Source organism: Aegilops tauschii, chromosome 4 (genome assembly GCF_002575655.3).
Source record: "Aegilops tauschii subsp. strangulata cultivar AL8/78 chromosome 4, Aet v6.0, whole genome shotgun sequence".
NCBI classification, from domain to species: Eukaryota; Viridiplantae; Streptophyta; class Magnoliopsida; order Poales; family Poaceae; genus Aegilops; species Aegilops tauschii.
The window spans coordinates 512,770,842-512,794,268 of NC_053038.3; the positions used below are offsets into that span (position 1 = coordinate 512,770,842).

At 47.7% G+C, this 23,427-nt stretch overlaps 1 long non-coding RNA gene and 1 pseudogene across 2 annotated transcripts; one reads left to right on the forward strand and one right to left on the reverse strand.

Moving 5' to 3' along the window:
- Nucleotides 1-3,805: 3,805 nt before the first annotated feature.
- Nucleotides 3,806-20,228, reverse strand: LOC120963152 (uncharacterized). 2 transcript variants are annotated; one of them, XR_012182706.1, is made up of 4 exons: nucleotides 19,826-20,228; nucleotides 19,075-19,609; nucleotides 18,773-18,983; nucleotides 3,806-4,153 (listed from the first exon to the last, which is right to left on the reverse strand). It is a non-coding gene; the product is annotated as an uncharacterized lncRNA (long non-coding RNA). The 2 variants fall into 2 exon arrangements; XR_005755199.2 differs by lacking the exon at nucleotides 3,806-4,153 and adding an exon at nucleotides 8,326-8,909.
- On the forward strand, nucleotides 10,577-23,427 carry LOC109779379 (squamosa promoter-binding-like protein 16; annotated as a pseudogene).

The following is a 23,427-nucleotide window of genomic DNA, read 5'->3' on the forward strand; positions in this document are numbered from 1 at the left end:
TTTCACGGGATTCTCATCAATACGGGTATAGGTAACCCAATCGTGCCCGTTGGTATGGCTCCTCGATTTAGGCAAGTCCCAAATGGCCACGCGGAGCACGCTTGATATTCGTCCCCTTTATAAAGAGGCCTAGGCCTGTCTCCTTCCTCTCGCGCTCAATCGAATCCTCCCCCCACCTCGAGTTCCAACACCCAAGGCTCAGGCTAGGCGCTTCGGACCTACAATCATGTCCGGATCCAACCTTCAAGGTCGGTGGGTGCCCTCCTCCGTCACAGAGGAGGACATCAAGAAGTTAAGAGAGGCTAGGTATTTGACCGGCGAAATCTTGCACAGGCTGCCTGCTCGAGGGCAGGTCATTCCCACTCCCGAACCTAGCGAGAGTGTCGTATTCATCTCCCACTTCCTCCGAGGGCTAGGTTTCAGTCTAGATCCCTTTGTCAGAGGGCTCATGTTTTACTACGGGTTCGATTTCCATGATGTGGCTCCGGATTCCATCCTTCACATCTCGTCGTTCATCGTCATGTGTGAAGTCTTCCTCCGCATTACCCCACACTTTCGCTTATGGCTCAAGACCTTTAATGTGAAGCCGAAGATGATTGAGGGGAGACATGCAGAGTGCGGAGGTGCCGTAATAAGCAAAGGCGCCGATGTTCCATGGCCAAAGGGTTCCTTCACGGAGGTGTCCAGTTTATGGCAACAGGAGTGGTTTTATATAACAGCTCCCCGGGGTACCAAGTGGGTAGCTGCCCCTGCCTTCCGCTCGGGCCCCCCGACACAACTGGCGTCATGGGTCAACAAGGGGCCGGACTGGGGGCTAGTAAATGATGTGCCGACATTGCAGAGTTGCATCCGAGATCTCCACGAGAGAGATGTCAGCCTTGTTAAGGTAATGCAAGTTATGCTAGTTCGTCGAGCCCTGCCTTGCAAACGTCGACCTCTCCGTATGTGGGAGTTCAACCCGGAAGGACCACGAACTATTCAGCACTTCTTCGGCGTGATGCTCGAAGAGATGTGCAGATTGATCTTCGGGTCAAAAATAGAGTGTCCGAACACCTCCGAGGATGCGGGTCTGAACTGCAATCGTCCAGACACTCAAGTAAGTAATTCCGTGGCCGAACTCGTTGTCTTTTAATTTATCACAACATCATTCTGAAAATTCACCTTTTGACCAGGACTGGATAAAAAAGGCGAAGATGATCAGGTGTCCAGCCCCCCTTCCCGAGGGCTCACCGGATCCTGTACTAGCCAGGATGCTTGAGCTTGCGCCTTATCAAGCGCCATCAGGGGAAGGTAAAGGGAGGAATAAAGAGGCCGAGAGCGAGCCTCACTCACTATTCATCCAAACCGGGGGAATTAGTGCCTCCTCGAAGGAGGATAACCGAGGGGAAGAATCCAAAATTCCCTCTCCCCAGGGAAGGAAGAGGACCGCCTCTGAAGACTTGGAAGTAATGGTCTCCAAGCGAGGGAAGAATCCTTTGTCGGAGGGTCCTACCCCGGTGGGCATCCTTACCGCACAGTACCCGCAAGGGGACCAGCCCTCTACCGAGCTGTAAGTAAACAAATGTACTTTATAGTAAATATATCCTGCTTCGTTTCCGAGAACGATAACCGAAGCGTGCATCTTGTAGTTCGGATCGTAGCCCTTCTTGGCAGAGTTCGTCTTCGGGGGATCTTCTTCCGGAGATGATGGAGAGCGAAACACCTTCCCGTGCCTCCCTGCCTCGTGAAGCGGGGACCCTGAGGTGTCGTCATGGAGGATTTCTCCTGATCCGCCAAGGCCAGGGGGTAACCCTTCGGCCCCCCGAAGTACGGAGTATTCGGCTCCTAAGGAGAGCCACAGAAAGAGTCCGGAATCGTCCGGTGTGCGATCGGACGCACTGATGAATCTTCTGGAGCAAGCGGCTGTCTCGGAAACGCATCGTGCTCTAATGGGCACGGTGGTTGAGAGGATTTCATCCGCCGAAAGCGGGTTGCATGAAGCTTTTATGAGTCTGCTGAAAGGCTTTGAGGTACGTGAAATAGTGTATGTTTTTGACGGTACCGCGCACGCTAGGTGTGCCCTATGCAGATAGTAGCCCCTGAGACTCTGGTTGCTGTTGAGAACGGCGGCAAACAGAGGATCATAGTCCCAGGTAATAATCAGGCCGCCTTGCATGTGCAGGTGGCTGGAGGTCCAGTGGCTAGCCGGACTGGTGAGTTTGCCGAGCTGAAGCGGCAACTTGATGTGGCAGATGCCGACATCGTGCTTGTAAACAAGCGGCTTGACGAGGCACAGGGTATGCATTCTCCTGGGATCAATACATATTAAGAGGAGCATGATGCTAGTATCTGTAATATGTTGTGACTGCAGATGGACCTGTCGCCATGGAGACCCTTCGGGCGGAACTTGCCCGAGCCAAGGAACAAGCCAGGAGGAGTGATGCGGCCGCTCTAGAGGCGGTCGAAGAGCTGAGAGCCGAACAGGCTACACATTGCCAAAGCAAGGATAAAATAGCCAAGATGGTTGTTGAGTTGAAAGATGTCACTGACCATTATGAGCTTCTTGAAAAGGAAAAGCGAACGAAGATGACGGACCTGGAGAAGGCCATGGTAGCGGCCAAGGACGCCCGCTCTAGAATCAAAGCGGCGAAGGAGGAGCTACGTCAAGCCGGGGATATCGCGGCTGGGAAGCCCTTTTTGTTGCGGACGAAGTTCGGAGATCCTAAGTATGCCCCTCTTGATCAATTATGGAGTTCTGCAGACGCATACGTGGATTTGGCAGCGAGTGCTGCTGATGCGGCCAAGTTTTTCAAAGATCAAAAAGATTGTGAAGTGGAAAAGCTGTTCTAGTCACAGTTCAATGTTCCAGTGCGTCCGCTGCTGTTGAATGAGCGAATGGCCGAGTGGGCTGAGCTCCATAGGTTGTCCGGGCTTGCCATGAGGTCTGTTGTGGATCATCTTTGGCCGGAAGGGCCAAGGCCGAATAGTTATTTTAGTTTAGTTAAACAGTTCCTTGGTGATGTGCCGCGCATCGACGCTATGAAGAGGTCGGCGTGTGTGGAGGGTGCGCGGATGGCGCTTGCCCGTGTCAAGACATACTGGGCAGAGATGGAGGCCACCGCTATTGCAACCCAAAGTTCGACCGTGGGCCGAGTATCGGCCGAGCACTACTTTGAAGAAGTCCTTGAAGGCTCTCGTTTAATAGAGGCTCAGTGCTCGAAGAATATTATGTTCTAGTGACATGTATTCCCATTGTAAGAACAATGTTTATTAAATTATAAAGGCTGTGTTTATACTTTTGCCTGAAAGTATTATGATGCCTCCTGTGCGGCCGTTTATGTATATATGTATATAATATGAAAGTTTGCAGTCGTCGGCTTCAGCCCCCACGCATATAATGCGGGGGTGTTCGCAAAAAACGCGTATTCACACTTGATCCAACGTCTTGGTCCGTTAAGGAGGCGATAGCGCAGCGAACGAGGCAATCGGACTATATTGCTTTAACACTTTCACTTAGCCTTAGGAGTTTGACGGTGGGACTACTATATAGCCCCTGGTACCTCCGCGCTCATCCAAATACGGGGCGCGTACGTACATGACCGGGAAACGGCCCTTCGTTAATGCGGAGGAATCCCGAAGATTCCGCTAAGTCATCGAGTGGTTGACCAGTCTCGCGCTTTATCATGACAGTCAGTTTTTGGCTTTCTCTACTGAGGTGCTCATCCGGATGAACCAGGGCACAATCGCAGTAGTTCTCCCGGTGCCACCTTAGCCGATAGAGCGGAACATAAGGTAGCAAAACACGGGAGCCGGGCAAACCCAACATTTGACCAAAGACATGATTCGGAGCTGATGCATATAAGGCCAAACTCGCGACGTCGAACACTCCCTAAGGTATTCGGTCTTTAGAACATATACCGGGCTGAATAACGCCCTTATAATGATCCCTGAGTGTCCATGTACATGCATTATTTTGACGTGGCGAAGTGCCAATAACGTCAGCATCCCTCTCGGTTATGCTAAGTATCCGGAGGATGTTAAACAACAAGAGGCAGTAAAAAAGGTTTACGCAGGGTCTTAATCTAAAAAGAAACCTTTGAGCAGGGCCCTGCTGCATGTCTGCGCCTGTGTCTCCGTTGTGCCGTATCCTAGAAGGGTGTAGCACGATTACCATCTGTAAAAGAGAGGAACTTAAGTGAAAGTTGTCGTGCAAAAAAATTGGTTATTCTCAATAAACCATTAGAAATAGAGATAAGTAAGGTCGAGCCGAACTATAGTCCTTTTACATGCGGGAAGCCCCTGGTACCGCCTATGAGGGTAAATCCATCAAACCAATCTTAGGTATGTCTAAGCTGTTACAGCTAGTGATGTGCCGGACTCATCTAGCTGTGTCCGTGGTCTTGACGACCGATCATTTATTCTGGTTGGAGAGGCCGTTTAGTGTTCAGCTGCTAAAGCCGCCACACGTTCTTTCGCGCATAAGGAACGCTCGATATTTCCGGTAAATGTGATGATGCCACGTCGACCGGGCATCTTAAGCTTAAGGTAAGCGTAATGCGGTACTGCATTAAAACGAGCAAAAGTTGCTCTTCCGAGTAGTGCTTGATAGCCACTTCGGAATGGAGCGATGTCGAAGATTAACTTTTCGCTTCGGAAGTTGTCGGGAGAACCGAATACAACCTCTAGTACTAGAGAGCCCGTGCAGCGGGTCTCTGGGCCTGGTATTACCCCCTTAAAGGTAGTATTACTGTGGCTGATTCTTGTCGGGTCTATCCCCATTTTGCAGACTGTGTCCTGATATATCAAATTAAGACTACTGCCGCCGTCCATAAGGACTCGTGTGAGATGGTATCCGTTTATTATTGGGTCTAACATCAAGGCAGCCAATCCTCCGTGCCGGATACTTGTCAGGTGATCCCTGCGATCAAAAGTGATCGGGCAGGCCGACCAGGGGTTGAAATTAGGGGTGACGGGCTCTACGGCGCGTGTGTCTCGGAGTGCATGTTTGCTTCTCCTCTTCGTCACGTGGATCATGTTCACTGTTTTGACCTCTGGTGGGAATTTTTCTGTCCCCCAGTGCTTTGCTGGCGAGGCTTGTCCTCGTCTTCACTTGGTGTCTCCCTCCCCTTGTGTTCGGCGTTTAGCTTACCGACCTGCTTGAAGACCCAGCATTCTCTGTGGGTGTGATTTGCAGGTTTATCGGGGGTGCCATGAATCTGACATAGTTTGTCTAGAATCTTGTTTAGGCTGGACGGTCCATCTCTGCTGCCTTTGAAAGGCTTTTTCCGCTGACCCGGTCGAGAGCCCCTGAATCCGGCGTTTACCGCCGTGTTATCTGGGCTGTCTTCTTTATTTCGGCGCTTGCTTTTACTGCGTCGTGGTTTTCCATTGCCATCCCTGACTTCGGATGTGCCTGGTTCGCTGGTGCTACTATGGGCTAGCCAGCTATCTTCGCCCGCGCAAAAGCGGGTCATGAGGCTTGCCAGGGCTGCCATTATTCTCGGTTTTTCTTGGCCGAGGTGTCTGGCGAGCCATTCGTCTCGGACGCTGTGTTTGAAAGCTGCTAAGGCTTCGGCGTCCGGGCAGTCGACGATTTGGTTCTTCTTAGTGAGAAATCTGTTCCAAAGCTTTCGGGCTGACTCTCCGGGCTGTTGAATTATATGACTTAAATTGTCTGCATCCGGAGGTCGGACATAGGTCCCTTGGCAATTAGCCCGAAAAGCATCCTCAAGCTCGTCCCAACTTCCAATTGAGTTTTCGGGGAGGCTCTTCAGCCAGTGTCGAGCTGGTCCTTTCAGCTTGAGGGGCAAGTACTTGATGGCGTGGAGATCGTCTCCGCGAGCCATATGGATATGGAGGATAAAGTCCTCAATCCAGACCCTAGGGTCTGTGGTTCCGTCGTACGCCTCTATGTTCACTGGTTTGAATCCTTCTGGAAATTCGTGGTCCAGCACCTCATCGGTGAAACATAGGGGGTGTGTGGCAGCCCTGTATTTGGATGTGTCATGGCGTTCTGACGGTTGTAGTGTTCGGTTTTGGTTGTGCGCTGGAGCGCGTTTTCTTGATCCGTAGATGGATCTGGTCGCGCCGGTCTTCTGATGCAAGTCCTCACGTGAATCGTGTGCTGACTTATGTGCGGCCTTGTTAGCCGCTCTATCGCGGCCACGAGGTGGTTGATCCGACCGGTCGGCCGTTTTATTTTTCGGCTGTGCGGGCTCTAAGGCCTCATCATCAAATTCCGGCAACAGCTTGCGCTTTGGATAGCTCTTTGTGTGGTAACTACCACCATACTTTTCTTCATTGTCGAGCACTTTGTTCCATCTACTGTTGAGCGTATTCTGCGCGGCCTTAAGCCTTTGCTTCTGCTTCTTCAGACTCCTCGCGGTGGCAATAAGCCTTCTGCGGAGGTTCTCTTGTTCCAAGTGCCTTTCCGGGATGATGTGTGCATCCTCGTCCGGACTGTTTTCCTCTCCGGAGGGAGGTTGATGAGCTTTATCCTCGCCGTCGCCATGTTCGGACAGCGGATCCGTACTATGTTCGTCGTTTGCTGGTTCATCCTGCTCTGCCGCTGGGTCAATGTGGTCATCGTTTCGTCTGGAGTCGACTGGGGTGTTATTTTCTTTTGCACTGTTATCGCTGCTTTTGCCGAGGCGGGGTTTGGAGCGGCGCCTACGCCGACGCTTTGGTTGCTTCTCGAGGGAGCAATCCTGTGCTGCATCCTTCCGTTCCTTGTCATTGTTTTCTTTGGGTGTATCAACCATGTATATGTCATGTGATGAAGTGGCTGTCCAGCGCCCTGTGGGCGATGGTTCCTGTTCCTCTCCTGCATCGTCGTCCATGCCGTCGATGTCTTCGGAGTTGAAATCGAGCATGTCGGTTAAATCGTCGACAGTGGCTACTAAGTGGGTGGTGGGTGGGTCACGAATTTCTTCGTCGTCCGCATCCCATTCTAGCCGAACATAGTTCGTCCAAGGGTCTCCTGACAGGGAGAGAGACCATAATGAATCTAGCACATCGCCAAAAGACGAGTGCTAAAAGATATCCGTGGAGGTAAACTCCATGACCGGCGCCCAATCAGATTCGATGGGCACGGACACAAGCGGCTCGGAGTCCGTGGCCGGGGATGAATCCAACGGTTCGGCAACACGGGTCTCGTAGGAGGTGAAGTCAGTATTCGGCGCTATCGCCACTGAGCGTGCGGCCTCCATGGCGGGGTCCATCCACCCGTCCACAGATGGCGCAATTTGTTCCGGATTGAGGGCCGGATTAGTTGCAGGTGTGATCTCCCGAACACAGTCCGACAGCAGAGCTAAATCATGCTCGTCGAGATTGAGCGCAAATGGGCTCGAATCCGTCGAAGATCAAGTCTCCACGGATGTCGGCAGTATAGTTCAAGTTTCCAAATCTGACCTGATGGCCAGGGGCGTAGCTATCGATCTGCTCTAGATGGCGAAGCGAGTTAGCCCGCAGTACGAAGCCGCCGAACATGAAGATCTGTCCGGGGAGGAAAACCTCACCCTGGATCGCATCGTTGCCATCGAGTTGTCCGATGATCGAAGGAGCCATCAAGCCTTACGGTGATGGCACAGTGGAACTTTCAATGAAAGCACCAATGTCGGTGTCAAAACCGGCGGATCTCGGGTAGGGGGTCCCGAACTGTGCGTCTAAGGCAGATGGTAACAGGAGGCGGGGGACACAATGTTTACCCAGGTTCGGGCCCTCTTGATGGAGGTAATACCCTACTTCCTGCTTGATTGATCTTGATGATATGAGTATTACAAGAGTTGATCTACCACGATATCATAGAGGCTAAACCCTAGAAGCTAGCCTATGGTATGATTGTTGTTGTCCTACGGACTAAACCCTCCGGTTTATATAGACACTGGAGGGGGCTAGGGTTACACAGAGTCGGTTACAAGGGAGGAGATCTACATATCCGTATTGCCAAGCTTGCCTTCCACGCCAAGGAGAGTCCCATCCGGACACGGGACGAAGTCTTCAATCTTGTACCTTCATAGTCCAACAGTCCGGACAAAGGATATAGTCCGGCTGTCCGAGGACCCCCTAATCCAGGACTCCCTCACTTACGCACGCCCTGAAAAATCCTGAACACCCAGGACGAACACGAGGCAAAGACGTTGTTACGTGGTTTGAGAGGTTTGCGGATTGGAACCCCACTTACAGAAACCGTGCGAGAAAGAAGCAGGAGGAGGAGCAGAGGAAGCTGGAGGAGGAGCAGAGGAAGCAGGAAGCAACCCGCCTTCAACAGGTAGAATCAAAGCACACGGAGTTGGAATGTGCTTTCATGCGGCAACAAGAGCAGATCGACTCACTTAGCCAGGAAAGGGCGTCTCAGCGGTAGCAGCAAGCAGATCCAGCATTGGATAGCACCGTCCATCTATGCCGAAAGGAAGCATCGGTTCCACCCCGGCTAATGATGCACTGCTGGCTAGATACCCCGTGGATGATATCAAAGGTACGACACCTTGTGAGCTACACATGAAAGTGAAGAACATATCCATGAAGGTGTTGGGCGGCTATGCTTTACCAAATCCCCCTGAAGCAACCTTCCATGGCAATCTGATTCCATCTGGCTATGCTTGTGTCGGGGTGGATGAAGTGATGTCGGGATATGACGAGCTAGAGTTTGATATTCCTGGAGCGCACACTGGGAGACGCCATACGTCGTATGATTCTATGGAGAAAGGATTGCATCGTCTTTCCAAGGCCACCAACTCCTCCTCCAAGTCCGCCGCGTCAGCTGACTCCAACCCTGCCCGAGACGGAGCGCGGCGCTAGTCCGCCACCGCGTCAGCCGACTCGATCCCACCCCGAGACGGAGCCCATAAGCGCGAGTCTGCCATATCGATCTCGGGCGCGTCAGCCTTCTCCAAAGAGGAAGAGAGCACCAAGCAAGAAAGCCTCTCCTCCTGCAAAAAAGAAGTTAGCTTACGGCAGGAGTGACGAGGAAAACAAGGCCATAGTGTATGCCGAAGTGAATGCCCTTTTTGCGAAGAAACCGCCCCCGACGCCCAAGGAGAAAATACATGCAGAAGTCATACAACACTTTTTGGATATGGCTCAACCGGTTGTGAAGAGAACGGACTCATACTATGAGCGCTCGACCCCCCCCCCCCCCCCCCCCCCGCTCATTGTACAATCACATGTGAGTACCACCGATAAGCCAGAAATAACCGATGCTCATAGACAGATGGCTAAAGAGGCCGGTGTCACCGTTGAACAACTCCTAGGCCCCGGGTTTGAAGAGGAGGAACTAGCATGGAAATATGTCCGCGGCCAACCTCTGGTCAGGCCTGAGGAGGTCCTGCTTCTATCAACGAAAATGCGCAAATTGCATGACTGGTAATTGAGAGAAATAAAGAACGGTCGAGAGCCCCTCATGGTGAAAGTCAAGGAAGAGCATTACTTCCATCGAAAAGTTTTGTGGATTGAGTTTGAAGAAATGTTTCAGTTATTCAATCAAGACGCACTCGACAAATCTCTCATCAGTTGCTATTATCTGTAAGTGATTTCTTTCTGTAATTTAAGTCTTTAGATGTGCTCGTTCATTGCCTTTAATTATCCTCACTATATATTCTTTTCTGTGATATTATGCAGAATGAAGATTAATGAGATGAAAAGAGTTGGACGCTATGGCATTGGGTTCATTGACCCAAATACCGTTAATGAAGGTGTGTGGGAAATCAGCAAAAAAGAGACACAGAAGAGCTTGCTAGAGTTTTTGAAGCAACTAAATACCCAACTAGAAATAGTACTTCCTTACAACTTCGGGTGAGTGTTACTGTCTTGTACTACAAATTATATTTTGTTTACTAGATGTTAATAAGTGTAGTTGACGAGTTATGTACATGCCCGCTTAATTATACAAACGTATGCCCATGCAGTTTTTACTGGATCCTGCCAATCATTGAAGTTGACGAGGGAAAAGTTCAAGTACTGGACTCACTACTTAAAAATACTAAAGATTAATTATTCATGAAGGAAATGTTCGACAGGTAATTTCAATCATTATCGCACTATGTCAGCCTCTTTAGTTCATTTCCTGATATCAACTAATTAATAACTCTTTTATTCATTTTCTTCGCCGCGCAGAGTTTGGCAAAGGTTCATCAAAGAGGTTACCGGCCCATGGAAACAAGAGCTGACATGGGTGCAACCCAGGGTACGTAATTAAGTAGTATTAGCTACGTCCACGCGTCTCTCTTTAATTCTAATTTCAATACCGTTATCATGCTTTATTAATTATTATCTGGTTGAATTCTATTATCGTAAAATGCATGAGGCAGGTGTCGGGGAAAATTTATGTGCATACTTGCGAGAACATTCGCTTTATGACATAAAGGAGCAAAAGTGGAAGAAATCTGGCAGTACGTAAACACAATTCACAATTCCTTTTATCATGATCTAATATATATACACATAACTAATATATTCATATTGATCTCCTTCTTTGAAAATGAAGGAGATGCAGGATTTTTGCTTGATCAGGTCATAGATCCCGAAGAAGAATACCATTACACCTAGTACCTACATGTAATGATCTGCAAATTGTATGAGAAATTGTATGTACCAAATTGTGTGTGTGTGTGTATATATATATATGTGTGTGTGCGCGCGCGCGCATATGGTTGTACGAGAAATTTTACTATATATACCAACCGGGACTAAAGGACCCCAAGCCCCCGGCGCGGGCTCATGCCACGTGATGTGCCTTTGGTCCCGGGTCGTGACAAACCTTGACTAAAGGAGGGCCTTTAGTCCTGACCCTTTAGTCCAGGTTGGTGAACCTGGACCCCTTACGAATCGGGACTAATGGTCAGTTCTGCATTAGTGTTATTTGAGAGAAGCTAGTATTATATACACTACTCCTCCCCCTACTGGTAGAAGTCCATCCCTCCCCACAGTCCCACAAGCTACCTCTTCCAGCCATGGCTGTCCCTGCTCCATCCCGCACACCTGCTGCACTTGCCTCTGCGAGCAAGCACTGACTGCCTCCCAGTCACCTGGGTTATGTTGTCTTGCTACTCCCTGTTAGTGCGCGTGTGTGCTCGCCGCCCCTATTTCTCCATTTCTTTATCGCCTTCTAGCTCCCGACGGCCCGACCCCCAGCTTATCTGCTGCTGCATACCCCTCTGCGCGTTTGAGCTCTTCTTGCACTTCTTTCCATTTGTTCGCCTCTGTATCTTGGTCTAAGATTTCGTAGAAAAAAATCTTGGTCTAGGATGGTGATCACCGCGGAATGATTCTTGCTGGATTGCTAGTGCCCGCGTCGCGGCATGCATGTATAGTGTCAGGGACCAGCCGGAGGAGCGGAAAACCGGCGAGCAGTGTCCTGATCTTGACAGACCGAAAGGTCTGTGGTGGCCAAGAAGCGTCACCGGAAGCAGTGTGGGGCTGCTTGCTAGCTCTGGCTGGTCAGTGAGCGAGCGATCTCGAGATCTCACGATGCCGGGTTCTTGGGACCTTGCCGAGCTGGAGCACTACGCAGTTCCTGCCAGGCCTACTCCGGCGCTGGCGCCGCCGGCTTGGTCGACAGCGGCGGCGGTGGTGCCGTCGCCGAGCCCGCTGAAGCGGCCGCGCCTGGTTTCCAGCGGGAGGGCGGGGCACTGTCCGTCGTGCGCGGTGGAGGGCTGCAAGGCCGACCTGAGCAAGTGCCGCCACTACTACATGCGGCACAAGGTCTGCGAGGCGCACTCCAAGATGCCCCTCGCCATCGTCGCTGGCCGCGCGATGCGCTTCTGCCAGCAGTGCAGCAGGTAACGATCATGTTAGATAAATATATTAACTCTGTTAATAGATAAATTTAGCCAACACGAAGACGTGAAAAATCAGCGCGGTGCCTTTAGATTGTTTTTGGTGTAATTTTTTAGAGGCATGTAAGTTGTGACCCTTAGTTTTTTTTAACACGGTACAAACGCAAGTGCTCATATACACGCGCATACACTCGTTTCTATAAATGCATGCACGCACACCCTATCTCTATGAGCACCTCTGAAAGACTGAGCCGGTATATCATCTTGAAATTTTATGAAGTCACCGTAGGCACCTCGTCGTCAGCGGGAACGTCTTCTCCCACTAAATGTGCATCGCCGAAAATTCTAAAATAAATCCAGGAATAAATGCGAGCACCAGGACTTGAACCTTGATGGGCTGGGAATACCACAGCCCGTCTGACCACAGGTTGGTCCGCGTTGTAACCCTTAGTTAACTAAGTACTCCCCGTGGGGTTTTTTTTCAAACGAGATTTTCGGAAACCGGCCTGTTTTTGGAAATTCTGGTCAACCCCGAAAATATGATATAGTCATTGCAATTGTATGCAAACACGTGCAGAACTGGCTTTTGGCCTGCTGGCTGCTGGTAGGAAGCGCATGCCAGAACGAGGGCATCGAAATTGAACGCAATGCCCCCCGCAAAAAAAAAGAGAAATTGAACGCAATGCAGTGGTGCACTCGACAGGAATCCAACATGCGCCCTTCTGCTTGAGAAGAGATGTGATGTCCACCGTGCTAGGAAGCAGTTTGTGCATACCCAGAGTTAAATTAAATATATTTTGACGCTAATTTTTTTAATTCAATTTTTGTTCAAAAAACCCGGACGAAAGAATACGAAAATTCCAAGATTTTTTGGAAACCGTTCTTTCCATCCTGAGCCGGGAAAAATTCGGTAACGGAAAAAAAAATACCTTGGTACTACCTCATCCTTAATTTTTTTTTCTGAAAATGCCGAACCCAATCGTTGCATAAAAGTTCATGCGGTGCTTTTATGTTTACCAGCTGACCAGGATTCGTACATTCATACGAAGTGAGCTCTGAAATCAGATATCAGAATGGTTTTCCTCCATTTTCCCAAATAGTGGATGGTGTCAAAGGCGAAGTTATTCTATCTCAACTCTCCGACTTGAAAGAAAATGTGGCGGATCTTCATAATCTGGGAAGAAAACCGCTCACTTTTGTGGCAGACTAGGCAACGCTTGTATAGCGACAAGGAATTTCGCTACCTTAGGACAATTAGAGTTATTGCCGCCATTTACCACCCATATATTGGATCAACTAAAGACTCTCAACTACTGCCTGCCGCTCTGCATCCTGTTGCGCGGTGCGAAGGGCCGCCTTGGCCACTATTAATGGCACCGACAGAGCCCTGGGGGCGGCCTTGCCCCTTCTGGCGCTGGCAGAGCAATCGCCAAGCAACCACTTCTCGCCGACCTTTATGAGCTCACCGTCGAGGTGGCGGCGACGCCTGGTGGCCGTTTCCACGGTGGTGATGGAGCGGTTGAGCGCCCACGCGGCGGTGAGATCCGAGTCGTTGCGGACCCATTCTTGCTTCATGTCCCTCTTGGCGAATGTGGGGCTACACCAACATTGCACTGGTTGTACTGGGCCCACTGCCTCGCTGCGCGCTCCGCCTCGGATATGATGGCCCTCGATCCAGAGGGACCGTCGTACCCACCTCCTCCGAGGTACTGGAGGATGCGGCTATGCGCCTTCTTGACCGCGGGCGGCAGCTCCTCCTTCCTGACTGGGAGGCGGTTGCGGCGTGGCGGCGGCGACGGCCTGTCAATGTGGACATGTCGGCTGTGCGCTGGGGGGCAACACTGGCTCATCCTTGCGGAGGTGCTGGAGGGACGCCGATTCGTCCTTCACGAGGCCTTCGATGTGGAGGCCGCGGTTGCACGGAAGGGATAGGGGTTCGTCCTTCACGTGGCCTCCGATGTCGAGGCCGCGGTTGCGTAGGGGGCGGAGTAGGTTTGTCAGGACGCGGCGTCCGCATTGAAGCGGTGACGCCCAAGAGGTCACGTCCATCAACGCGGCCCGCGATTTGGTCAAATCGCGGGCATCAATGCGAGCCGCTTCATGCTCTGGGCCGGCATGAATGCGGACTAACAAGCGACACGGGCGTTCGATGGAAACCGCGAGAGAGGCGGTGGGATTTTTGGGCGGGTCCTGCAGTTAGAAGTGGACGTGGCAGCTGACAGGACGTCCGCAACCCCTTGTCTCCAGGACCGTGTTGGATGGCACAACACGTCTGGATCGCGTGGTTCGGACATATGCGGGCGGTTTGATGGTCCACGTTGGAGATGCCGTAAAGATACCCTCTAAGGGATAGTTAGTCCAAATAACAGAACATTAGAGTTTTCTTTTGGAGAAACACTATTATTATGGAGCTATTTCAAAATGGTCAAGGAAACCTTAGCTTCATACGACAAAGATGGAAGCATCATATAGTACTAGAAGGGTTGTGCGCGCTTTGTTGCACCGTTCGTGTCGTTGAGTTTCTTAAAAAATCACCTTGCTTCGAAATATAAGACGCATTACTTTTTTGAAATGTCAAATCTTTGAAGTTTGATCAAATTTATAGAGAAATATTTCAAAATCCATAACTTCAAACCAGTACTTTTAGATTCATCACAAAATGTATTTCCATACTTTTTTTAATATTGTGGATGTCGATATTTTTGCTCTGATTAGTCAAAGTTAGAGAAACTTGACTTTCTAAAAACAAATACCCCTTATTTTCTAATTGATGGAATATTAGTTTCGCAAGTGGGGGATATGATAGAGTGTTTTTTTTATAATGTGGTGATTTGGTGGACCTTTCGTGGTGTGATTCTTTGTTATCCACTAACCAATCTATTGGGAAAATTTTGGTGTCGGTGGTTGCATGTACTATATTGATGCTACAATAACACATGGTGGCGCTTCTTTTTTCTAGATGGTGGGAGGGTGCGCGGAATTGATATGTTTTTATAGGTCGGTTGCTACTGATTGATTTGAAAAATCGTTGCTTCAAAATCTGGGAACATGGTAAATTAAAAGAATTGAATTGGAGAGCTGAGAAATTATTGACCCGGTCAAAATCGGATGACCCAATTCTAAATTGAATACCTCAATTATTGTGAGGCCTTAAAATTAGAAATCATAGTGCATAGTATAACAGGATTGTTGACCGGCATGAAATCGGATGATCCAATTCTAATTGGAGACCTCAATTGAATGTGGGATCTTCAAAATTAGGGAGCTTAGTGTTATGGAGGACAAATGTGAGTAAAAGGATTTGAACCCTGCTAGGGGGAGTCGTGCCACCAAAACTCTATCGTCGTACCTAGAGGTGGAATGACATCTTTCTTTGTCACATAAAATTAAATTTAACCAAAGATGGATTTGAACCCTACTACAGGGAGTCGTGCCACCAAAACTCTATCGTCGTACCTAGAGGTGGAATGACATCTTTATTTGTCACATATAATTAAATTTAACCAAAGATGTTTCCCGCATGATAATTTATTTAGCATAGCATTTGATGTGGTCATAAACCATATTTGAAAACTATGCTCTAGCATTTGTGAGGGCAGTTGTGCTAGTTACACTAAAACTACACTAAATGTACACTAAAAGTTAGCTAAAATTACACTAAGACTACACGAAATCTACACTAACAACTACACTAGAACCTACACTAAAACCTCACTAAATCTACATTAAAAACTTCACCAACAGCACTAAAATTACACTGATAAATGAGGGGAGGGGGTCGGTACTCACTGTGGGCAGGCGCAGAAGGAGGCAGCGACAAAGGCGGATGTGCTGACAGAGGATGGAGGTGGTGTTGCCGGCATAGATGGCGGCAGGCCGGTGGTGTGGCGGCTTGGGGGTGCCGCGGCGGCGTGAGCATGGAGAATGAGTAATTGGGGATAGATTGGCGGGGCGGGGCGGTCAAAGAGTGGATGTGTTTGGATGGTGGCGTGGGCTTGAGCGGGCCACACCATCAGTATGTTTTAAGTTTTTTATTGAATTTATTTTAAAATAGGTTTTATGTAGGTCAACTTTTACTTAGGGTAAAGCTTTAATTTATTATTCGATGTATTTTTTTATTTTTAGTATAGATTATTTTATTTAACCTTTTGTTTTTGGGTAACTTTTTATTTACATTTTAGTTAATTTATATTAAAATTAGGTTTTATTTAGGTTATTTTCATTTAGGTTTTTAACGTAAATGTTCAATCTTTTTTTTATTCATGTATGTTACTTTTTTATTTTTGATACTTTTTTATGTTACTTATTTATTTTCTGCTCTAGGTACACTATACATAGTTAAATAGTTCAGGACTTCAGAATTAGAAGAACAACATCCCTAATCCACTTACATAATAACTAAGGCTAAACAATAACTAGTAATAATTTCTCGATATAGCTAACTATCTAAATTAAGAACATCATCATCACAATTACTCCCACAAGAAGAAACGATGTCACAGATCCAGCTCAACTTGGCAATCAGGTCTGGTTTAGATGGGTTAGCCTCTGCAAGATCCACGCCCGAACCCACAATAAGGCCTATCTTCTGCCCACGACCCTACCCATGGGCGTCGAATCAAACTGATGCATCGGGTAACCCAACCTATCGGGCACCCATCGGGTCCAGCATAAATTTAATTTAATTTTTAATGCTCTGTCACATACAGCTTTGGGGAGTTTGCTAGTAACTCAGCTAACTTGGTTTTTTTATATTATTGTTTATAAAAAATTCCGAAAATGTATGCCCTAGTTTAAAAAGAATCAATTCTATGACCCCATCGGCCTTGCGAAGCCGAAGAGATACTTTTTGGTCATCCTTCGGTCTAAGAAGCACCTTTCTGTCTTCCCTAGGCTGAAGACGGCTCTTCGGTATACTGCCGGCCGAAGAGGTGCAGATAGAGGCCCAAAAGTGGATTAGTGATCTATTCGGCTTAGCAAAGATCGAAAAATTCCTCTTCGGCATAAGGATGACCGAAATATCCCTCTTCGGCTTCAGCAAGGCGAACGGGGTCATAGAATTGAATTTTTTTTAACTAGGGCATATATTTTCGGAATTTGTTATAAAAATTATTAAAAATAAATAAATTCGGCTCCACGATCCTCTCTTCTGTGGGCAAAGCTAACCATCTCATTTATATACCCAACTTGCCCTCCCATATGCTAGCCTAGGTGAGTGGTACTAAAGAAGAGCACAGTTTATATACACAGCTCGCCCTCCAGCCAACTCATCCAAAAGTCCGAACTATGGGAGTGGGGGCAGGCCGCAATTATTTATTGCGTTTACTGGGTTTTGAACCCTAAACCTCTTGGTTGTAAGTTTATGCACCTAATCAGTCCACCCATCAGTCTGAACTGATGGAGGGAGGTGGGCAATATATTTCAACATACCCCCTCACGTCTAGGCTTATTTAGCTCTCTTAGACATGGGATTTTATGTAGGCCGTGGAATCCCTTTTTTAATACTGTGTTGGCAGGGTCTTGAACTCAAGACCTCCCGGCTCGGATACCATATTGAATTCATGCTCCAGCTAACTCATCCAAAAGTCTGAACTATGGGAGAGGGCCGGACATTATACTCCAACATGGATAACCCATTGGGCTTACCCATGGGCGAAGATGGTGACCCATACCCTACAATCATTTAAATAGATCTTCCACTGCAATTTGACTCTGCTAAAATAATGTCTATTTGTTGGCAAATTTTAACATGGTCCCTCTTACCTCCTCTTTTTATATGTGAGGTAAGAAGGTAAGAGTTAATCAAGTCACTCAGTAATGAGATCAACGGCTAAGATCTATTTTATACTCTTACCTCTCATGTGAAAAGAGGGGGTAAGAGGCGAAAATTCATTTCTGATCCCGGGCTCAGATGCACCCGAAATCCACACCGCAAGCTGGCATGTGGATCTGTGCTACCCTTTGTATTTAACGACCGTATATCCCCGGCGCAGGCGAGCAATGAATGCGATGGCAGGTCGTACTGTATACGCGGATGAGGTAGTCGTTTCACGGCTCAGCCTCATTTCTGTGCCCGCCTGAGCCGTGCATGGCGCCTGACTCACAAACTGCCACCGGTCTGAGACCGTATTAAAAAATGCACCTCCCAGCCTCTCGCCCCTAGAACCAGGTACTACTCCAGAGATGAAAATTTACCTGCTCTGTTAGGTGCCGGGGATTGCATGCATGGACCAACCAGCGGCGTGTTAAAAGGGCGCAGTTAGGACTTGTATAATGGGAAATGCTTAGGGGGAGATGCTTAGAAAAATAAACCAGACTTTTTTTAAGCACCGGTGCTTATTTGGACAGATAGACGCTTAACTAAGCGTCTTTCCTGTAGAAATAAGAACCGGTGCTTCAGAAAATCTCGGTTTATTTTTCTAAGCATCTCTCTAAGCATCTTCCATTGTAAAAGGCCTTAGAAAGCTTATTTCAGAGATCTTGACTATCAGTCTTGATAGTCAAGTGGCCAATATTTACATGATATATGTATATACAACTGCCAATCAACTTTGAGTTAATTGGACTCGTGTACACAGTTGCGATTACGTGAAATCTATACAACAGTGTACTCTTGTATCGATGGATTAAGGGACCACAAACTTGCCGAAATAACCGGCATCTGATGAAGTGGCTACCCTGGTGAGATTAGAAATGCCAACTTCTGTGTCTTAAAAAAACCAGTAAATTAGAAGCAGCACTGCGGGTCTTGGCTGTCGACCAAAAGTATAAAGAGAGTGTTCTCGTAGGGAACCTAACAGGACTAGTGCTTTGCGCTGTGCTGCTTCTAATTTACTGGTTTTTTTAACTTGTGAGCCTCGCATCTACAGCGTGAATTGTCAAACAAAGATGGTCATTCCATTTGAGTTGTCAGTTCAGATTTTTTATTAGAACAGAACAAATATCCTTTTACCCCATAAGGCCATAAATACCATGTGATACTTGGTTATATTAAGATCAAGTGTCCAAGATTAGCTTACCTGGATCTCAAGAGGATGTCCATGGATTCCCATCCTCCAACCAATCATGCATGATCCGTCGGTGACCAACAACGCAGGGAACTGTCAAATCCATCAGACAAGCATAAATTCAGGATTAGTCTGATGCCTGTCTGCGCATCAACCCTTTCTTGTAGTGCATAGTCTCCGGTAATGTTACCATATGCCCTCAGGAGAATTATCCACCAAATCCCTGAGAAAATATATAATTTGGTATGAAAATCAGTGAAAACAAAACTTGCCGTCAAAGGTATAACACAAGCACACCCACCCAACATACTCACCAGAGTCGACAGGTGCTACCCGCTCAATGGCTGATTCTCCAAAATCAGGGTCAATAATCTCCTCAAATGCTTCATAGTTTCCATCTAAAGGCACGGATCTTGACTTTAAAACTAGCAGGCATCAACCCCTGACCAGGACTGTAGCAATCCACTGTCTTCTCCCAACTCTAAAAAGGTACAAAAAGAGTGATAAACAGATACTTCCAGAAACATCTGCTCGCAACTTAGATATTCAAGGAATGCTATCCAGAACAAAGAGAAAATCAACCGAGCAACCGCTGACTATCTCCTGCATGCACTTTGTCCTCTTGGCATTGAGTCTGCTCTTACCATATCTCTAATTCCAAAGCTGGTCTCCCAGGAATACAAATTGTAGAAGTCATACACCTCACCAAGTGAATCAAAACTGAAACCAAGTGCCGGATGTATAACACTCTTTGTAGGCTCCTCTGCATACTTGCGAATTGACTGCTCCTCAGCACTCATCCGCGATGGGCACGGTGTCCGGTCTGGAGGTGCACTTCCCAGCCATAATCTGAATTTTTCCCAATCATACATATTCAGTATATTGTTCCAGCCTCAACAAATCTAACAGTATAATGACTGGGCGTTCTGACAGTGAAACCAGTTACCACTAAGGACAGATGCAAGAATGTCTAAGCCAACTAGCGCATATGGACATAACAAAATAATTTCTACAGCTGAACGGAAAACAGTATAGTTATTTAGCGGGTAGGATTTGGGTTCAGACCTTTTTGTTCACCCGGGGGCCTCTGGGTGGACTCTGTCGGTAGACTGCACCGACCGGAGATGCATCCGCACGCCGGCGAACTCCACCTCGTCCTTTGTCAAGGTCATCGCCGCCGACTCGCTGACCGCAACCAGACCCAGCATTTGAGTATCCAGGTTCGGTACGGTTGGCCTCGCTTGTCGGCAACAACACCAGAGGAACCGGATCTGGGAGGTCGAGGCTGTCGGCGACTCATCTAGCAGCAGGAACATGAAAAAAGAAGGTAATGGCGAACGCCCCCAGGCCCGTCCCGTTGCCGCCGGTTCACAGCGAGCGCCGCCGCCAGGACCCGCTCACTTCAACACGCAAGGCGATAATGGTGTTCTTAGGGGAAGAGAGTGCTACACCCAGGAACGACAAACGGCTCAGCTTTTCTCCTAGTCTGACTCCTGATCTGATCCCTGGCTCATAATTCTGGCAACGAGGGACCGGGACGGCCGCGCGCGTCCTCCGTCTCGCCCATACGATTCAGGCCCAGAGACAAAGCACTGTTTCCTACTCCCTCCGTTCCAAAATATAGTGCTTCCTCTGTCCCCGTGCTTCAACTTTGACAAAAAATTTAACAAACAACACCGATTGCGGCGGGAGCAAAAGTTATACCAGTGAATTCGTATTCAAAAGAAGTTTTCAATTATATAACTTTTTCTCCCGCCGCAATCGGTCTCGTTAGCTAAATTTATGGTCAAAGTTGGACCTCGGGAAGCGCGGGCGCACTATATTTTGGAATGGAGGGAGTACCGTATATAACCGTGCGGCCCTTTTCCACGACCTCGTGTCAGACGCGCCAGTGCGATTTATTCGCATCCCGAGCCAGGAACGTACGACGACGATTTCGGGAGCATCTGAGCTCGGGCACCGAATCGCCCCTTCTGGGTAAGAGGGACCATGTTAAAACTGCTCCTATTAGTTTGATATGGGAATTCACATCCTTTCATCAAATAGGGTGCCTCCAATTTGACGTGTTTTTGTAATGCACTTTTTTGCCTGGTTCATTTCACAATTGTGCCGCGTTGCTTAAAATCTTTTAGGGTTCAACTCTAGCTCAATTGAGTTTGTGTCTTTTATATTTTTGAGATGTAGTGAGGAACTAATCTGCCTCATGTGCTTTGAAACATTAAGCAATACAAAAATTATCCATCGATCATTTGGTCTCTTCTTCTAAATTTTGTTTATCCAGTGGAGTACATTTCCAATGATTGGTTACCTATCAAGCATATAGCAGGCAATAGTGCACCCAATCGAGGAAAATTTGGATGACCATACCGTTTGGTAGATTTCATATCAGTGCTCCTTCAGGCTTGTGCCGTAGTGCCATATACTTCCGGTTAGAAACCGTACTGTGGTCCAAATGTCCAACAAGAATTGCACTAATTTGCTGTGCTTTTTACAGGGCCCAGTAGAAAACTTCTGTAAAGGGAAGCCCCATGCACTGAAATCTGAGTGGTCCAGCTGTGTAGTAATCTTTCTTTAGAGAATCTGTGTGTGATGTTTTAATACTGAGCAAATAAATATTCAGACCATTCTGTTCGAGTACCTCGTTAGTCCTTGAAGCTTTTAATTATTCAGGTGCTTTATTATATCAGAGCAGATTATCTGCTCAGAAAACAATATCAAAATCTGTAGTGATGATTTTGAATGAATAACCTAAACCTAAGTTGTCTGTTCTAGAATTTCATGCGTGCTTTCAGCATCGAAGTGGTGCACTTGCATACAAATTCTCTCTAATCCCGAATGCCATACTTGGTTCTTGGCTTATTTGTCCATGATGTTATGATATGATTTCCTTGTAACACTTAACTCTATTATGATAGTGACAAGATATTAAGAGATATTTTATTTGTTTATAGCAAGGTTATGCGAGGTTCTATACCTAACGGTCTTCAAGTGTGTTCTGGTTGCTCTCTTCCTGCTAGAACAATCACATATGCTCAGTACTCCATCCGTTCCATAATTACTGTGGTTTTAGTTCCTATTTGAACTAAATCACGACAAGAATTATGGAATGGAGGGAGAGTATATACATTAACACTGGGGGATTTTCCCTCCTCCGAAGGAGAAAAAAATGTCATAACAGTGTTACTATGTCATTAAGGGTGATATTGATTAGTGCATATTCCTCAATGGGTACCTATTCTTTCATATATGTTAGTATTATGAGTTTATGGCTCCTTTATTTAACTTAAATGCTTTTGTCTTTTGTCATGAATCTTTTTCTCTTTAGGTTTCACTTACTTGAGGAGTTTGACGAGGCTAAGCGTAGCTGTAGAAAGCGCCTTGACGAGCGCAACAGGCGCCGCAAGACAACCCAACAAGGTATTTTATTTGTTTAACTACTGTTTTGCTAGCTTGTTGATTGCTACTTTGACACAGCTGAAACAAACAAAATATATAGTAATCTCAAAACCAGAACTTAAGTTATTATGTACATTAATTCAAATGTAAACCCTCGCCAAACTGTTATAGTTATCTATAGTTGTTCATACATCTAGCCTGCAAAACTACGGTTTTGTAATTTAATTAATCGGGACATATTTTTTCCTGTCTAACTGATGATAAGCTTGACCACCTGCATTTCCCCTAAAATATCAAGATGGGATAAACGGTGTGTCCACTCCACACTACACAGTCCCACTACACACCACACTACACACATCCTGCAACCCCAGACAGCGAACAGGAAATGGCACTATACACCTTTCGTTTACCCTTCGTACTATTCTTCCTTGGCCACAAGAGCATAGTGCAACCTGAATATTCAAATGAACTGACTGGTGGCACAATGCCTGCATTTTCAATGTTTTATACTTCTAGATTTGAATAGCAGTCTAAAGTCTAAACTCTTGAACTCGTTTCATGACGGGCATTCAGGTTTGTATTCAAATGCAGGGACAAGTTTCGCGTCGTTCTCTGCTCCGAGGGCAGCAGAGCCAAGCTGGTCCGGGATCATCAAATACGAGGATAGCAATTCGTACTACACCCACGAGGTTCTTAGCAAAAGCAGGCAGAACTTCAACGGGTCGACGTCGTCCGACACTATGGAAGGCTGGCACTTCCCCTTTCTCCACGAAGGAGAACCGATGAGCTTCAGCGCAGGCGCGCCGGCCCTCGAGATCCCCGTGTGCCAGCCTCTCCTGAAGGCCGTCACCCCGCCACCGCCAGAGAGCAGCAGCAGCAACAAGATGTTATCCGATGGACAGTTGACGCACGTGCTCAGCTCCGATTGTGCTCTCTCTTTTCTGTCGTCCCCGGCCAACCCCTCCAGCATCGACATCAGCCGGATGGTCCGTCCAAGAGAGCAAATCCCTTCCGTGGCCCAGCAGCACCTCGTTCCCAACCAGCAATTCAGCAGCTCCTCCTGGTTCGCCTGCTCCCAGGCCTCCAGCGGTGTCTACACTGCCGCCGGGTTCGCCGCCTTACCCAGCATGGACATCGAGCAGCTCAACACCGGCGCGCTGGTCCTGAGCTCGAACGACAACGAGATGAACTGCCATGGGATCTTCCACGTCGGCGCCGATTGCTACTCGGAAGGGACGTCGCCGTACTTCTAGTTCTCGTGGCAGTAG